This window comes from Saccoglossus kowalevskii, chromosome 5, assembly GCF_978046115.1.
Source record: "Saccoglossus kowalevskii chromosome 5, keSacKowa6.1, whole genome shotgun sequence".
NCBI lineage: Eukaryota > Metazoa > Hemichordata > Enteropneusta > Harrimaniidae > Saccoglossus > Saccoglossus kowalevskii.
The window spans coordinates 27,634,674-27,653,748 of NC_140645.1; positions in this window are offsets into that span (position 1 = coordinate 27,634,674).

Consider the following 19,075-nt stretch of genomic DNA (forward strand, 5'->3'; position numbering starts at 1 on the left):
AATATCGATCCCCGTTGTTTTCTCCATACTGAGTTTAGGATGGGCGTCAATCAACACAATCATAGGCATCGTGTTCCGTAATGTGTGGTCTAAAACCCCAAATAATTAAACAAGTATTATTATTATAATATATATTTTATTTTACATCCCAAAACTACAACAGAGCTAGAGTTGTTCGCTGTGAAGCAGCCAACTAGAAGTCGATGCAACTTCAACTAGCCATTTCTCACCTTGAAATAAAAAAAAAATAAAAATTTGAAGAGCATCGGGGGAAATATTAATAATCTTTTTTAGCTAGCTTTATTTTATTCGACTCCATGAAATTCACGAGTTTTTCGACATTTGTTGGCAACTTCCGCGCTAAAAAAGATTGAAAATTAGGGTGTAGTTTTCTTGTAAACCCCTGTCGATACTAGTAATATGGACACATATGGTTCGGTGTCCCAGGTCGTGCCGTGCCCCATATTTAACGCTAATTGAAGGGTCATCGTACCATCCAATCTCCGGCGTTGATTCACATATTTTTTTGTGCTGTGTCAGGCTTCAAAATTATTCGCTGAAAAACATTGGTATATTTTGGCATGGGATTTGACCTCAGTTTAAAAAGAAATCACTAGGCTGAGATACATTAGAGTCAGTCGGCGAATCAGTTTTCTCTGCAAGTTGTGAAATAAAGTAAACCAGAGTAGGGTCGATTATTTTCAGCCATGAAGGACTTCCGTATGAATCCCGAGTTTCGAATTGTTCATCGACTGGCCACCAAATCTTTATGGCTATAACCAAATTTGACACGTTATTTTTGAAGCTCAATAAATTATTCATACTGGCATGTCAAGCTCTGTTCGATTTTTTTCAAGGCATGTGGCCGTTTTTAGGAACACTTTTACGGTACGTATAGACCGAAGTTATTCACTGATAGTGAGTTAATTTTGAAAATCGAATGTCAAATTTGACCGACGTGGATTTGGTATCGTTATTTTTGAAATAAATCATTAACATTTCCTCGTTTCTCTGCTCTGTCAAAACGAGTTACCTATGTCATTTTTCACATAACTCTCATTAAAATAAAGTAAAATAAAAAAAAAAACGCGATTAAAATGCGTCGGATTCCGGTCGGACAAGACCGCGAGATCGGAAATTAAGCGATAAGCAGTCGATGTAAAAGCGGAAGGTTGGGCGAAATCAGTACTGTATGACCATGATTCTCCGACGAAGTCTCGACTGACAGTAATGCTGACAACGGGCGTTAGATAAACACGCATTGTTTGCGACAGGAAGCTTATCACCCGTTATATCAGAATCGTCAACAACAGAGTATACATATAAGATGTTCTCATTTAAACCGTTCCAAAGATAAACAATACTCAAATATCCACGAAATGGCAGTTATAGTCTTTTTTGCTAGCGTTTTAAAACACTAATGTGAGCAACGTTACTTCGCAATTTCGATTTTTTGAAAACCTGGGATGATGTATCAAGGTCTTAAGTAACCGTTTTTATCATTTTTTGAAAAATCAAGAAAAAAGTGAAACTTTCCCTTCTCGCTACCTTAAGCAAATTTCGGAATGTATCACATGATTTGCTATACTTATTTATTTTATTTTTTTGAACACATACAGATGAATAAATAGTTGTAAGATAAGACACTTACACAAAACCTCGATCCATGTAAATGCTTCGTCTGTATATTGTTCACCATCAATTAACATATTAGTAGCTTCACACACATAAATCCCAGTTTCGTCTCTGGTGGGCGTTATTTCAAGTGGATTTCCATATTGTATTATTACGTCATCCTTCTTCCATACAACGTGAGCATCGGGATTAGAATCAACATTACAATAAATTGTCGTGTCTTCTCCTTCAAGAATGATATATATAGAATTCAATGACACAACAGGTGCATCTGTAACAATACATTAATAGAGTTGATGTTTTAATTACAAAATTGTTATTAATTATTTACGTACTATAAAACTTTATATCGCAATAATATTTTCGCAAACAAGTTTCGCTATGCTTTTAAATACAGCAAGCAGCATATTGCTAAGAGTACAACAAGGTATAATTGATTCAGTTATCACGGACTATGAAAACGTCGCAAATTCATCATATTTGAGCGCTGATGCTGTAAAATAAAAATACTCACATTGTACGTCGATATGGGTAGTATTGATCCCCGTTCCTGTCTCAAATGGTTCCGACAAGAATATGTTTGTTGCAAAACACGTATAGTTACCATCATGTGATTTTTCTACATCGATTATTGTTAAAACAACACCGTCAATTTCATTTCCGCCGAAAGATACCCATTTGACAGTATTGGGTTCTGGCACAGCATCGACTACACAGAAAATATTGACGTCATTGCCAAGGATAACCGAGTATATAGACGGCACATACACATCTGGTGGATCTACAAAATAGTTGGATGTTATTCATAACTTAAAACTCATTCGGATATAAACAACGTGCTAAGCGTTAATTCTAAACCAGGCAGGTTATTATTTTCGAAGCGGTTGTTAAGAATCCACGTAAACGTTTCCATCACATTACAGAACATTTAATCACACTACATTTATGTTCAAACAAAATTATATATATATATATATATATATATATATATATATATATATATATATATATATATATATATATATATATATATATATATATGTTCAATATTGTTAATGAGATGGTCAATGGAACACCTAGCTACTAAGCAAAATAAATGTTGTAAATTATTTTGCGTTGACAGGGTTAATATGGAACTAGTGCAGTGAATACGTCTTACTTTAGGCGAGTCACATAAGCGTGTACATTGTAACGATAAAGAAAAATATTTACTGATATGACAACTACTCCCCAAGATGGATAATTATCACATCAGTAAAACACATATTTATATATTCTTACAGTTAATACTTGTTTTGTCAATTCGAATTCTAAGGTGTATGTAGTGTGATGAATTCCGTGGATTGCAGTTAATGACGTGTCTTATATATTCAATTTACGTGTCTCATTTGCGTTTTGTTTATTCAAATATCACACCATGATGTCAGATGCTCACGCAACACAAGTTAAACATCCGCGTTCGTAAGAACCGAGTATATAGACGGCACATACACATCAGGTGGATCTACAAAATATTTGGATGTTATTCATATCTTTAAACACAATCGACACAAACGATGTGCTAAGCGTTATAATTCAAAACCAGGCGGGTTATTATTTTCGAGACAGTTGTTTCAATTCCGACTCATTATAGATTTTCATTTGAATGTTTATTTAGAATCCCCATACACATTTTAGGTACATTACATTACAATACATTTAATTAGATTTTATGTATGTCCAAAAAAGTGTAATGAGATGGTCGATGGAATTCTTAGCTACTTTGATACGAACAAAAAAATAATACTGAACTAGTACAGTGAATATGTCTTATTTATGGTGTACCGACAAAAGCGCATGATGTGTCATTCCCGGTTAGTTAATCTAATATCAAAAACGAGGATTCTGTGCAAATGTTAAACCGAGGAATACATGTCTTCAATTACCACAAATGAAAGACTTTTGCAATATTTAGTAGAGAAGTTGAACCCCTGTTTAGTCTGGGAGTTGGACACACTGAAGAATTAAATGACTATTACCAGCAACGAAAAAGAAATAAAGATATACTGATTTAACAGCTACTCCCCAAGGTGAATAATTATTACATCAGTGAAAAAAATATTTATAAATCATTACGGTTTAATACTTGTTTTTTTTTTCATTTTGAATACCAAGGTGCATGTAGTGGGATGAATTTCGTGGACTCAGTAACACATTTCGTGTCTTACATATTCAATTATGAGTATTATTTCACTAAGAAGGCACGTGATGATGTGGGATGCTTACGTAAATAAATCTCGTATATATTGTGTACAAATATTCTAGGAGTATGAAATCTTACACAAGGAGAATGGTATCGAAATTCTACCGAAGTTCCGAAGAAGACGAAAATATGCGAGCGCGTTTTTGGATAGTTTTAAATCTTCTATACAAAATCGAATACTTACATTCAACAATTATGTTAGTTTCTGATGACCCATAACCTTGCAAATCATTATAATATGTATTATATACTTCACATGTATAAATACCAGCTTCATTACGTTGTATGTTTGGCATTTGTAATGGATTATCTCTGGTAGCTGATGTCTCATCAGGTGCTTTCCATTTTGCATCATCGTTGCTGGGTAACGGGTTACCTTCAATCACGTTGCATAATGTGTTTACATGCGAAAATTCCCTGACATTCACTACTGCTTCAGTAATAACAACAGGTTTGTCTGTGGAAGAAATAAAACTGACTAAATATAGTGCATTCATGTTGATATAACATGTGAATATGAGCTGAATATTACGCAATGAAACTCGGACTGCATGTCATATAAGGTATAGTCCGTGACAAAATGATTCACGAGTGTTATTTGCAAAGGCCAACAATGGTTAAACATATTTATATATATTGTAATGATTATAATGAGTAATAACATATTAATGTTCTCAATGTTAAATACGTTGCCAGTGTCATATGTTCATGCCATATATGTTTATTTAATTTACGAAAAAAGCGCATCAAACCCTAACATAAATTATTAAATAATAGATTACGGATTCAAAATTCTTTGAATTATGTAAGTATAAGATACTGTAGACTGCGTAATCATTTCAACGTGATTATATAGTTTCAACATTAAATATTATACATTCACTATTAGTCGTTGAAAAGCTCAGTTAGTTACAAGTCTGCAAATCATAGACTCAGGTGAGATAAATACAAATACTTACATTGTACATCGACGTGTGCTGTTGCTTCATCCCCGTCTCCAACAGTATTGTCAACATGACATGTGTAATCAGCGTTATCTGATAGCGTCACGTAGTTTATGGAAAGAGACCCGTCATCAACAATATATTTAGGTTCATCTGAAACAATTTCGACATCATTCTTATACCAAGTATATTCTATTGTATCTGGTTTACCATTAGCATTGCATAATAATACTATGTCTTCGGTTTCGATCACGGATCTGTTTGTAGGTTTGGGATATATTGCAGCAGAGACTGTCAAAATAGATATGAAGAGATTCGTAATTATTAACAATTCATTGGAAATATTGGTTAATTAGTGATTTGTTACAAAGCACACATACAAAAGTTACACAAACAAATATATACATGGATTTACTTTCAAGTAACACAAAAACATTTATATATAGAGGGGCTTAAATATTACAAAAAATACCGATACAGTCAGGGGCTTCACCTTGCATGTTACACATACACCCTCACTATACAGTGGCTTTACTTTAATTTCTAAATATTATCAGATTCACTACATTTTTACTGATATCATTTGAGAAGTAATTTTTCTTTAATAAGTAATAATTACTCATTTAAATGGCATACCTAAAACTGTCAAATACCCGGATGCTGATATTTTATCACCAATGCTTTCACCGGTAACTTCACAATTGTAGTCATCTTCATCAGTTAACACAATGTCGTAAATTGTCAAGTCATATTGTCCATTGTCATGATCACCGGATACGTCATACTTTTCAGGAGAGTGTACTCCAGTTATCTCATCATATATCACTGCGTCGCTACTGCCTAACTTCCAATATAAGAAACCTACTTTGTTTGCAACAATGCAATGGGAGACAGCGTATTCATCACCTTGTACGGCAGTTGTGTCTGATGGCGCCACAATGAAATACTGGTTTGCGTCAACTAAAATTAAAACCAATGAAACATTGTTTTAAGACATAAAATAATACGTGGTCCGACAGATATTAACACAGCGAATATCAAATTCCCAATAAATTATAATATGTAATACTATTAGGCAATACGTATGTACTAATTAGTATGTTGTATAACATGGTTGTTTTTATTGAATGTATCTCACGAATTTGTTTAGCCGTTTTTGAGAACAAAATATAAATAAATGATTGGATAAAACACGTTTTTTCTAGTTTTTTGATAATGAACATATCAGTCGTTCATCTTATAATATTAGTTTATTAAAAGTAATTCAGTAGGATGAACCATACTGCACATCATGATTAAATATTGCAGCCTGTGATCAGTTTCCCCTACTTTTCAAGTATTCCGTTAAAAATCATGTTTCAGCTCACAATTCACGTCTAAGTAGAGTATGCGTTGATTATTCCATCACTCAGGACTGTATCAGCAGTTGGAAGCAGTGCAACCTTAACATTTTTCAAAAGAAACATTTTTTTTTCATTCTATTAAATCTTCAGTATAATTTGTTAGTCGTGCACCAAACTGTGCTCTAGATATGTGTGATGACGCACACTAATTGTACTTTGCTATCCAAGTTTTACTCATTTTAACTATCTCCTCAATTCTCGAATTCCATTCCTATTCCCTACATTGCTATTAGCCATTACCATGCAATATTTATGACCGCCTCCTTTCACTCAGAAATCTTTCTTCAAAGAAGCCGAAAATACTTATCATAACAATAGTGTCATGACCATCGATGTCAATGTACCTATGTTTTCATCGCCGCGTTTTGCTGGTGGATTACATATTGCTTATTTAAATATCAATCGAATCTGCTACTATGACGCTTAACTAAATATAACTGGATATTCAACTGTTCATCCTAACCGTGATGAGCGTGCAGTGTCCTTTCGGATCTACTCAATGAACCAGGTAGCGCATGTGTAGAAATATCATTTCAAGTAAACCAGTTTATATATTTTTTAGTCAGAGTAGCAAATGATGGTATCAACTGACACAACTCCATACAACGAAGTCATTATAAACTCACTTCTTAACTCAACTCTGATCACTTTATGTCCCCGTCAACTCTCTTACATTATCGGTTCTTAGCCAGGCATTGAGTGACTTTTATTTCTACTTTTTTATTGTCATATATTTCATATCCATATCAATGTGTGTACAACAGCGTTGACGATTGCAGACCTTCAGTCTAGACTACCAAGTGAGTAAATGCAATTCCCAAACTAAGCCGTTGCATTCGACAAACCTGGGCTAAAATCACAATTGCATCAGCTCAAATTAGATCCAAAAACAAACACTTGTATCACAAAAAAAGAAAGAAACGTGTAACTATTTCATCTACACCTGGATTAATAGGTGTTATCAAAGAAATTAGAAAGCGGGACTTCGTATTCATAGGGTTACTTCATGGAAAATGTAAACAAGTGTGAGAGACATATGTGCTATTACAGAGAAAAACAAGTTTGATCCACGTAATGTATGTTGTTCAAGTCAATACTTTCTAATTACAACTTGATTTGAAGATCAAAAACAAGGCTGTAATGCTGACCAGTGCTCTGAATTAGTTCATTGTGATTATTCTATTTGGTGAAATTTCTATTAAATCAGAAGCAAAACAAAAAACATATGAGTATTTTTATTTAAACGAAAGTTACGTGTTTGTGTCGTTTCAGAGAATTAAAAAATTAGAATACCATCTCCTTCCGAAGAGTTACTATTGACATTGTATTGGCGACAATTTAACATCTGGTTGACATACTATAGGATGCACTATGTGAGTAAAATAGTTCGATATGTTTCACTCCTCCGCGACATCTGGTTTTCAAAATAAGACGGAAACCTTACTAAGAGTATTCAACATGTGCATATCTATAACCTTAAGTCACCACAATCTGACGCATTGTTTATGAACAAAATGTACATGATGACCACCATAGCACCGTCTTGACACATATTAGTCTACGTTTGAGAGAAATATTTGCCAATCTTTGTATAAGTAAACATGTCCATGGAAATAAATATTTCGGCATCCTTCGTTTTTTCTAATTCTTGTTTACACTATTTGTCTTCCTACACTCACTTTTCTCCAATGTGAGGTCGAATAACTAACACCCCCTGCAGCAGTACCACCAGCAACGTACATTCAAACACTTTGTCAGGAATCCAGAATCCCTTTATAACCATCAAAACAACTCAAAGTAATAATAATCTTATGAAAATTACCATGGCTATCATACATTCAACACCATTTTACTCATCACAAACATCCAAATCGAACATATCTCTTCCAGACATATCTCTATCACATTTGATCACTTACTGATATAAACTCTAGTCACATCAACAACAATCTAATGCTCTACTGACTGATTTTTAACGATTGCATAATTGTGTGTCATAGACAAACAGATTCGGACAATTGTTATTTTTACCACGGTGATAACACGTATTTTTTTGTTAGTTCATTTCATTTAAAGGAAAAATGAAGCTCTTACCTAGTCGCATGTTAATCAGCAGGAGTGTTATCAACAATAAGTTCATCACGTGTAATCGCCAAAGATCTCAGATTATATGACTTTATTTCTTATTCACAGAGTGTGTTTTTAGTTCGATGATTGCCACCTATATAAATTACATGGCAAATGACATGTAGATACAAATGTTATATATACTATTTGTTCAAAAAAATAACCAAGTGAGACATACAACAATGTTCGAACGGTAGAAAAAATGTCATACTAAATGCATCACTTGAGAACTTATACTATTATATTAATAAAAACGATGACTTGTTTTTATTTTATTTTATATCGTGTTGTACACATTCATATCTGCGTTCTTCAGCCTAATCAGCGGCTGTACTCAAAAGCAATATTTTGTTCAGTGGGCAGATTACACACTTATCGAATAGCACTGCGTGATATGATATGCTATTTAGATTAGAACGCATGTCGAATATTCCCATGTATTGCAAGGGCAATTGCTATGTTACTATGATGGAAGCCACTGTTGGGTATATGAGTATACATACCTCAAGTTGGAAAATACCATAAAGCTGATACACATTAGTGGTGTAGACGTATATAAAACTAGTACGCAACACACACCTGCAGTGTGTTTTGTACACCACGTCACACGATGAATTGTGCCGATCATGTGGCCTAGACTTTGAACCTACGTTTCATGCAAATAATATCGGATTTGAATATTGGCAGTACCAGAGAAGACCTACAGTATATACTTTCCACATGGCTATTTAGTTTCATGTTAAATTGTTTAAATCAAAACGCTTTTTATAGTTGGCCATTGAATTGGAATAACTAAATAAATTAATATAAATATCGGGGTGACGAAAACACTCTAATATATTTGACTTACATTCAACATGGCGTCTATCTGATATAGGCATCTAACTTCTAGTATGGACAGTAACGGTGTGGTCCGCCTCCATTATGGGCCGTTATTTACTGGTCTATTACTGGAGAGCTTCGATTACTGTTCAGCTTGCTATTGGATCAGTAATGGTCCATTGCTTGCCCAGAACGAACTTACTCCGTTATGGAAAAATCCTGTCATATGACCTATGACATTGCAAGTAACCCACGATACCAAATGCATTAAAAAGGGCAGCCCTTTTGGCAGCGTGTCTATTCTGCATTATTTGGTGTTGCTGTTGTACTGCCACTAGACATTTCTTATCTCAGATATGCAAATATATTTTTGGATTTTTTCTTGCATTACGTGATTTTTAATTGATATTATATATTTTACACGGTTATATATATTCTTTTTTTTTATGTTTTCAATGCTTGGCACGCCAGAGATTGCGATGGTCAATATTCACTTCATAATCTATTAGGCGAACTGATTTTTGAACTGTATATGTATTAATGTGTTCTGATTTCAATTGACTAGATACATTATAATGGCCAGAAGACCTGGCCACGCGGCCATCATTTGATGCTATCAGTTGCTATCTACTCACTTCAATCCAAATATGACGCGTATATAGCATAAACAATTACAAAAAGGAACAGTAATAATATATAACTTATTACAGTTACTGTTAATTTCAAAATCTGTTCTACTTTACCAGAATGACTTTGTGAAGATTAAAAATATTTATTCTAACATTCCTTCTCTTGAAGAAATCAGCTGAACATGATATATGTTAAATAACAAGTAATAGTGTGAGATGAGATTGCAGTTACGTAATTCAGCTTTCAGACATTTTTATATATAATTATATTTTATTAAGTACTTTGTTTGCATAGATAACAAGAATATAAATGTAATTCCATATAGAAGTGCAAACTGTACAATTTGAATATTATTTTTTTTTCCATTTTTTTGTTGTTGTATTTTTAACATAATTTTGACAAAAAATACAACGAGGCGGCAAGATAATTCTATTTAGTGAGTACTATTTGGATCACTGTAGATAATTGCGCCGTTATATAACATGTTTGTTACATAAACCTAAATTTAATGGAAATTTATAATGCGGTAATTAATCTGGTGGAATAGGCCAAAATCAGGCAATTCGCACTTTTATGATAATTAAAAACAATGACTAAGACTGTATAAATACTTCTTCTGCTACAAGTATATATGAGCGTGAGGTCAACGTTTTGTAGTTGTTAATCGTGCAGAAGATACATCAAGCTGATATATAAGAGAAGTTAGCGATTAATGTATCACTCATTATGAGGAAATACATACTTTGGTTTCTATGATATGTACATTATTCAGTGTTTTCGGCGTTCCGCTTTTCATAGTTAACAAACTTTAAAGAATCATTATCTATTGCGTTGACAATAATTCATCTGTTGACATATGTGAAGTGTTTAGACGCAGACAAGTCAACAGTAGACTCACTATGTTAATAGATTTGGTTGGTACACAAGGGTCATGTAATCGGATCTATTCATATGGTAATTACATTAAAGCTTGTGTGAGAAAATGTTTTAATATCGCCATCATCGGATGACTTTACATATTCGTTACAACGTGGGCATAATGAATGCGTGAAACGCTACTGATTTATTCACATTTGCACTCATATCAGAACATCTGTATCTAACCATTTATTCATTGAATATGCCTACAGGGTTTTTGGATTATATCAATGTAATGGGTTTTAGGACACGAGGTTGTTTACCATAGAGGTATTGCAATGACTATTACAATATTGGATAACCTTTATTATTTTCTTATTTTCTATTAACATTGTAATTGTCTGTATACGTCATTTTGATTGGGTGATATAAAACTTTATTATTTAAGACGTGCATTATTAGATAATATACCTGTCTGTCAGCTGTAAGGTGCTCGTCAATTCGAAAGTGTTGTCGATCAACAGCCACAGGCACATATTGTGCCTTTAAGTTAATTAATTGCGCAGGAAATTCAGACCGTATAGTAATTGTTTTCTCATTTCAAATGACTGTATACAATATAATGATGGCAAATTGGAAAGGATATCCGGCAATTGCGGGGTCCATACCCTAATATGAATAGGGCACAATGTTTTGTAGTTGTTAATTGTGCCGGTTATACGTCGTGCTGATATTGAAGAAGTTGGCGATAAATGCATTACATATAAATACATACTCTGGTTATTATAATATGACTACTATCTCGTATTTTTGTCGTTCCGCCTCTCAAATCTGAAAAAAAAAACATTATGTGTGTTATTATTGTTTAGCCCCTTCTCAGTCTTTCACATTTTATAATGCAAGGGTTTACATTCAATGAATCGAACAATTGTTTCACTATATTGGCTGCAGTATCACCGAGTGCGTACGCACAAGTCAGACGAATCAAAATACATTGTTGGTGTAAAATGCAAATAAACTGCCACAACTATGTCATAAAACTTGAGTAGGATAATCAGTTTGACACAGGAGATGGGAGTGGGTTAATGCATACATAATCTAAACTTAACATTACAATTGATACTGTTACATTATCTCCGATTTACTAGATATCTGTTGGGTGATTGACACCCTGACTGCGTCTGTCTTCCTTATGCGGGTTTGTGATGTTCCGCTTCCATCAATTTTGTTCATATATTTTATTAGACTACTGATATTTGGAGAATGGCCTATTGGTTATACTATAATTATTAATTAATGACATTGAAACAGTATTTTGTCAATGTCAACTTTAAGATTGAGCATTATAAGTTCAACATGCCTTACAACCTCGCTACTGTGTATCTGCATGTATTTGCCCATTTCTAACTTACTATATTTTCATTATGGTGACAGAAATTTCCGAAAATGACGAGGAACAAGAAAATGTGTTGAAAGGACATTTGGAAATAGTGAACGTGAACAAGACAAGGTACACGAATCTAGGATTAAATGTTCCCCGTCGCGGCGGAAAAAAAAACAGTGTTTAAGGATGGGGTACTATTTTTTAGTGCAGAGATCATGTTTTACGGTCAAATGTAACTAATTTGAGAACATAGTGTTCCGTGAAGTGAGCCTATTACAAAATATTATGATCTATTCGGCCTACGTGAGCCAGGCTGACATTCAAACTTTCTTACTGCCTGATGAAGAAGACATTTTAATTCACTGTGTTATATGTGGAACAGAGATTGAATATAGATCAACGTAAACCTTCTTTGTATAGCATTGACTTATCGTGAATTACTCGACTAAGTATTTAAAATGCTAAGCAGCCAAATAGGTTCGCCCTGACTCATCTACTATCTATACAGATATTTTTATATCATCGGGTGGCAGCTCAGAGAACTATTTCACCTTCTCTGGTTGTAATCTCATTGTATTATGAAGGTTTTCACTTGATCCGGTTCCCTTATATGGAGAGAACTTGGTTATCAAGCATTATTTTTAAGGATGCCACTCGGTCGTGCAGCTAGGCAATTTGTTTCCATTGTGTTTGAATCAGACTGTAGTACTTATTTTCAGTAGGGTTAAACTTATCTGTGAAATATTTATTAATATACTTATAATTCTATACAACACGTCGAGTTTCTCCATAAATAAATCATCGACTGACCACAACAGGTGTTTCCTTTTTAACTTCAACGGAATATATGTGCCAGTATTTATCAGTTGTGACACATCGGCTAAGTAATTGTCAGTGCAAGTAATCAGCGATAATCAGCGATTGACGTCAACCCGTAATGGAAATTTTAAAGCAGCTTAACAAACGCCAGTTGCGGGCTACGCCCTCAGATTGTCTTCTGTTCTGCGGCGTTTCATAAATATAATTAGTTCTATGACACACGGTCATAATAATTAGAATTAGGTACACATTATACGCTAGATAACTGCCGTAAAACAGCAAAGCAGTTGATTTTTTAAATGATGAGCAAGTAATCAAATTGAAATCATGAATGATACAACTAATAATGTACAATTATTGTACATTATGACAAGTTTACCCTATAACAATACAATTTTCCAAGGCATAATACAACCTATAAGCAATGAGTGCGTTTGTTAGCAATTCAGTGTGACAAATTATGAGGCTATACAGCAAACATTCACAAACGAAGTATGAAAAAAATATATATAATATTATAACTTTTACACATGGAGATCAGTATATTTATTTAATCAACAAGATATACCACATATGACATGCTGTTTGTCATAGTGTAAGGCCTGCTTATTGTTATTGAGAGGGGTGGCCACAGAACTCTGGACAGTGGGTTCTTTTTTCTGCTAGAATGGGGTGGATAAAACAATAGTACTGGAAATGAAATACACATACACCCAAATATCAAGTTAAAGCTCCTGACTTTAATACCTCCCAAAACTATTACATGAAACAAAGCACAGAAAAAAACAGTGAATAAATTCTCTAAAATAGTAGATTACTTAGTGAAGTGTGCATTGATGACAACTCACAGTTCCAGGATGTATAACGGATGTCAGTCAATGGCTTCTGCAATACAAAGACGAAGAAATACAGGAGTTTTGCTTGCAGAGGAACGCTGTTAATTCTGGAGGGCACCGCTGAAACCAGGAGATCACAAAGCAGTTCATACAAGTGTCACAGAATGATGATGGAAATCTGTATCACTTATATCACAATGTCGCAGCAGCTATACACTGTCCTCAATCTAGCCAATTTATAGACTTAAATTGCTCAGATTCAGGGACATCACCTGGGTTTCTACATGAGGTAAATATAATGCGGTCTTGCTATCGGCTGTCTCACGTGGGCAAGTCAGTAGATCATTAACATATTTTGTTATGTAAATCACAAGCACACCTGGTGATATAATTCGGCACGTCTAGTAGTTTTGACTCTTCCATTATATTCAAGCTACATATCAATGTTAATTAAGTATCTGTACTAAATTAGCATCAGCGTATAAGCATTTACATAACGATTCTGCATCACTAGTTAAATAAACTGAAGTCCAATAAATGAGCGTATGCGACTTGTTAGAATCAGGGAAATAACTATTTTGTTAGTCTAAGACGAACATAACTTTATAATTGTACAATGAAGAAGGCTTGTCACATTTAGTCATCTACAAAGCAAGTCTGATTTATTTTAATTATTTTGCGATTTTAGTCGCAAAGTTATCACCGATACGATTGTTTGTAATGTAAATAATTATGATTATATTATCTATATTTATACCCAAAACTCAAAATAGGTAGACGATAATGCTCATAATGTTATTATATTAGTAACATTCATAAATGTACTATTCGTCGTTAACACTATAGTGTATCCGGGACTGGTTTAGTGATCATGTCTGCTCATCAAGAGTTACAACTGAACTATATGTTTTCCTATACTCGTTGATTAATGTTTATTTTAATAATAATAATGTTTATAATTAAGGTAGAGATGCAGTTTACGTGACAGGTATATTAATTAGTAATTAGGAAACCAAGATGACCTCCTTTGTCCACAATACTATATATTTCCGGAAAGCTTATTGTATGAATTTTAAAATGTTTTTAGTATTTTTTTATGGAAACTGTAGTTTGCGATATGCACAAAAATGTGCTTTTTTGGTCAAACGTGATTTAAAAAGAAATAGCTTCTAAATCATGCTTCTGTTTCCTGTCAAAATTGGTTTATGGGTATATCTGTTTACTATGAAGAATGTGCCGTCTTGAAAACCGTTTACCAGTTGTCAATTTTACAAGGCCGCATCTCAAATTTCACTACTTCAAGTTTAAGCATAAATTAACACCCAAAAACCAAAAACAATGCCCCGACGGCGTTTTGAAGATAAACACATTGCCAATCATTTGTGAAAATTTCAAAACAAAAGGTCGAAGCGTCTAGGAGTTATTTTTTTAAATTTCTGGGATGTGCACTAAAAAGAAGGTGAGATAATTACTAATTTGCATAACAATTCATTCAGTAAGAAGTTTGCTCTTGCTCATAATTAAAACAGTTCTAAATTTAAATGTATTATCGTTTTGTAAAAAGTTAAATATAGCGCATAATATGGAGATCCCGTCATTACTTTTTTCACCATGTTTCTTTTTTATTATTTATGGACAGCCATGCTAAATCATGCTAAGCATTCAAAAGAGAGAATGTTTGCACCTGTTATCTATATTTTAAAATCGTTTTTTGAGTATGTTCCACTATTTACAATTCTACAAAACTTTAACAGTCTATAGCCAAGATTGTTTGGATAATAAAAAGCAAAAAACAAAAATAAATTCACTCCCAAGTGCCCATGAACCTGCATCTCTACCTTAATGCTAACAAAATAATTCGTGGTGAAAATTACATTACAAAATACACTAAATTGTTAAATGTACCAACGAATATATTGCCATTGATTATACATTGGTGTTGGATGTACAGCTTTCTTTCGAGGGTGTAGAGCATCCCTATAAAAATAAAACATTATCAGTATGTATTTAGGTATATATTTTATACAAGCTGTTCACAATTAAGCACTGACTGCATATAATTCTACATAAAGTATAGTTTAAATCATCCAAACATGAAATGAACGCACATGTATTTAGTTTAAATCGTTGATATGTGTCTTCACGGTCGTTGCACTAAATTTCAATGGGAGTACAAAAATGATAAAACGCAAGGATTAATCCCGAAAGAACTGCCTACCTCATGGATTATAATTATGTTTTCAAGTTGAATTTCAATAACTTCGAATGTTGGTCGCTTGTATGGGTCTTCTGCCCAGCATCGCAGCATAATATTGTAGCTGTAATTGTGATAAGAAAATCGGATGAATGAATACTTGAACAAATGGACAAACAAACAAACACAAACATACAAAGGAACGAAAAACAATGCGTCTTGGAAGGACAATACTTACATTTCATTGTCACTTTGTTCCGGTTTTTCAAGTCTAATTCCTTGTCTCATGCTGTTTATTAAATCTTTGCCTGATATTTTAGGGTAGGGTTCTTCACCTGAAAACCAGAACATGCTTCAAATATTTAATAATCATAGAGAGGCAGGTATTTTGTTACTCATCGTGAAATAGTATCTTTTGACAATAGGATGTGATGTGGGACTCATTAGTGTAGTGTAATAGTCAGGTACAGCATTCTGTAGAATATTTTGGTAATTCCGATAATATATTATATCTCACCAAGTGAGAATATTTCCCACAAAACAACACCATATGACCAGACATCACTTTTGCTTGTAAATATTTGATCCATCAATGACTCCCATGACAACCACTTAATTGGCAAACATCCCTGAGATAAAATTAAAACAAATATGAATGTGAATCTAGATTCGCGAATTAAAAAAGTATTACGTTCTTTGTAACTTTAACTGAATAATAGAGAATATAAGACCGATTTGTGATATTTATTTATTCTCTGCCTTTTTTGTTCCACTTGAAAAAAACAAAAAATGTGTTGTTTGCTTCGATAATGATTGGTCATTGATAAAGCGGAGACACCATATTACTCGTATATTGGGTGTTTGGTTCTGACTTGCAATCACGTACATTACATTCTATAACCAACAATCTGGATTTTATATATCGTTGTGAAGTGCAAGTCAATGAATATTTTTCTTTGGAGTATATATCTTTTTACCTATGACAAACTTGCCTGTTTCAAACCGTAGTTATCTGGCGAGTTTTCAAATCCATGCTAAGCTAGTATTAAGGCAACAGCATATCGCTAAATATAATTTTAGGCTTACATTGAGTATTGCATAACATAAACACACATGATATATTTATTTTACAAAACAATAATTTTTTCTTACTTTAGCATTGGCCTTAAATGTTTCCATGTTCATGACAGAGGACGAAAATCCTAGATCAAATATTTTGCCTCGTTTGCGTCTATCAATGTATATGTTTTTTGCAGTAAGTATACGAATAACACACTGCGGTAAAACAAAACAAACGCTTAACAGATGCATTCATAATAACATTGCTATACATATATACATAACCTATTGCGCTTGCTACATCTATCTGTAAATTGTATGAACTCATTATTTTGTCTCGATGTGAAACTCTTTTTACAACTACTGATCATTAGTTTGGTTTCAAACAAAGTCACTCTACTGACATGTATATTGAAAGAGATTGTACATTTTTATAAAACTCATAACAGTCCAGTTTTCATCTGCTTTTTAGATAGAATTAATCAATGGACCAAGTTTCGTAAGCTTATTGGCAGGAATATGCCTGTGTTTCTAGTCCGAGTACTTGTATTCTGGTATAGAAACCGGGAATTTTCTGAGAGATGGGGACCATCTATGTCTATGTCTTTCCCTGCTTTAAATGGTGTCAGATAAGGGGGAATATTATCTCCTCGTCTTTTTGCAGTGTATATGGATAAACTGAGTAAAGATCTAATGACTGAGAAAATTGGTTGTTTTGTAAGTGGGCAGTGTATGAATCACCTATTTTATGCTGATGGCATCGTATTACTTTGTCCGTCAGTTAAAGTCTTAAAAGACTAGTTGCTATTTGCTGTATATATTCTGCATCAAACAGTATTATTTTTAATCCTAAAAAGTCTGTATGTATTTCTATGGTACCTCCTCGTTGTAGAATTATACAAATTCCATGCGTATTTTTGAATGGTGTTGCAGTGCGATTTGTCGACAAGCACACCTATTTGGGTGTGGTCATTAATAAACATGGATATGATAGTGATGATATTATTAGACAAATAAAAAGTTTTTACGCTAGAGCAAAACTGGCTTATTCGAAGATTTGCTTACTGCTCTTCAACAATAAAAATTAAACCGTTTCATATTTACTGTAAGACTATGTACTGCTCCTATTTGTGGTGTATGCATACCAAATGGCAGATTAATCAAGTTTGTGTCGCATATAATAATGCATTTAGAATTTTACTGAAGCTTGGCAAGAGGGATATTAGTATGACTCAAACCCTTGTACATAATCGTGTCAGCTCTTCGTAGAAAAGAAATGGCGAACTTCTTTTTAAGAATTATAAAAAGTAAGAATGCAATAATTACAGCTATTTATAGCCAAGATGTAATGATATGTAATACGCTTTTGAGTACTTGGCTGGGCCATATTTTTTAACATATTTATTATGTACATTTTCTTGGTATTTATTCTTATTTTCTGTAACTTTGGTTATGTTTATATGAGCTAGTACTCGAAATAAAGTATATTATTATTTATTATATTGCAATAGATTTTATTAAAAAGCGTCACGTATGAAATATTTGACATTCTTTTTAAATGCAACTGACCTATTTCTATATTTAAGACAAAAACAAATGCATGAATTATTGTATAACAATACCTCGTTTTTTTCCAGGAATGCCATTCCGCTTGAAACGTCTTTAGCAATGGATGCCAGTTCAACAAGGCTCAACCCAAACATTCCGGCTTTTGCGTCGGTCATGTATTCACTGATTTCCCCATTCTCTGGATATTCAAGCGCCATAAAGTATGGTTCTGTGAACAGAAATACAAGATTATTCTAATTGATACCGTTTTTAGACATGAACAGAGAAACAACTTAATATACCAAGACAGAAATTCAAAAAATACAATATTCACAAACCTGTTTTAGTGCAGTAATACATCATTGAAATAAGGTGTTCACACTGTACAGTTTGTTTCATTAATTCAATTTCAAGCATGAGTGTATCTTTATCATTCTTGTCTATCAAAAAGTCTGAAAAAATATAGCAACGAAATACAAACATACATTAGCAATTATTTGATTTCTAGCCAGGCATCTATAAAATATCATTCCTTCCTGCAAAATGTATTATATTTTCTATACTGTACAAACAG